General features: G+C 51.9%; 1 pseudogene; it reads left to right on the top strand.

The window, feature by feature from the left end:
• The first annotated feature begins 1,090 nt into the window (after window positions 1-1,090).
• On the top strand, window positions 1,091-1,241 carry LOC147724087 (5.8S ribosomal RNA; annotated as a pseudogene).
• The last annotated feature ends 276 nt before the right edge of the window (window positions 1,242-1,517 follow it).

Below are 1,517 nucleotides of genomic sequence, written 5' to 3' on the forward strand. Positions count from 1 at the left end.
CCATGATTTAGAGGGCTGGCCAAGGGATTTTGTATTGTGCAGGGAGAGGTGTAATTTTTTTACCATGACAAGACAAACTAAAGAGAAAGCATTTTCCAAGAATGTTTCCATTAATCAAGAATGAAAGTCAGAGTTTCGAAGACGATCAGATACTGTCATAGTTCTGAGTAGCTTCTGGGAAACCAAAGTCTATGGGATCTGGGGGGAAGTATGGCTGCTCCTCTACCCTGGAGGACCCAAACAACGTACACTAAAGGGACTGAGGATGAGGAGGGCGATCCTCCTGCCACAGTCCCTCCAGGAGCAGAACAGCAGAATGCCCTTCCAAGACAGAACCCGTGCTCATGCAGCATAACCTCAGGGGAAACCGAATCACAGTGCCTCTACGGATTGGGTCCACTCCCAAAGGTCCTGCCACCTTGTCATTCCCACACTTAATCCTGGACTGCCCAGGTTTTGATCGACCGAGGAGCATCCCATCTCGGGCTGCAGAGCAGCCTGGATGAGAAGGAGCCATGATCTTGAGGGAACGGTGTAAAAGAAGGGAAGATCCTCCTGGATTTTCCCTTCTTGCACCTCCCACCATGGCAGAGGGTATGGGGCCAGCCTTTCAGCATGGCTAGGGACTTCTTCCTAAGCCAGGCACTCTCAATGTGCAAGGGTCAAGCTTGATGGCGGATGGCCGACATGCAGATGGAGCATCCCTACCTCATTGCCACATTCCAGGTTCATCCAAGTCCAATGCGGCCAGACTAAGGGTTTCCCAGTCCTCTGGGAGGGACCGGCAGCAGTGTGGTTACCTGCCTGTGGTGTTCTGGAACCCCCTCACCCATGGAGACAAGAGGCTCCTGAACCGAGCACCTGGAAAAGCTCTTTGAATCATGGAGGCAAACTCCCAGAGGTATAGCCTGATGAGGTGCAGGTCCATCCCACTGGCGGGTGGGGGACAGGCGGCTCCACCTTCCTCCAGCCTCTCTGATACCCACAGGTGCCTGTTTCTCCTTCTTTTCACTGTTCTCATTTGCTGAGTACGTGCAGGGACACTTTTTGAGTAGCCGTGTGCGTTATAAATCACCCATAACACAACTATAACTCTTGGCAGTGGTTCACTAAGCTAGTGCGTCAATGATGAACAAAGCTAGCTTTGAGAATTTGTGTGAATTTCAGGACGTATTATCATCGACACTGAGCACACATTATGGCCCCAGGTTTCTTCCAGGGCTACGCTTGTCTGAGGGCCACTTGATCGTCAAAACCCCAGGACTTTCTCAGGGTGTGACTGGGGCCATTGCAGGGTAGCTCCTCTCATTTCATCCCTCACAATGTCAGACCCCCACTTGGCTGTCTCAGAATCACACACCCAGTTTTGTTGCTTTGGTATGTTTCTGGAGCCTACCTTCCGCCTTGGCAGGGTGCAGTTGTGCAAATGGTCTGCCCCGGGAAGATACTAGGACACCTGGCTATGTGCCACCTAGGGGCCAGCCCAGGCTCCTCAATACTTCGACATCCAACTATGA

This window comes from Lissotriton vulgaris, chromosome 4_1, assembly GCF_964263255.1.
Source record: "Lissotriton vulgaris chromosome 4_1, aLisVul1.2, whole genome shotgun sequence".
NCBI classification, from domain to species: Eukaryota; Metazoa; Chordata; class Amphibia; order Caudata; family Salamandridae; genus Lissotriton; species Lissotriton vulgaris.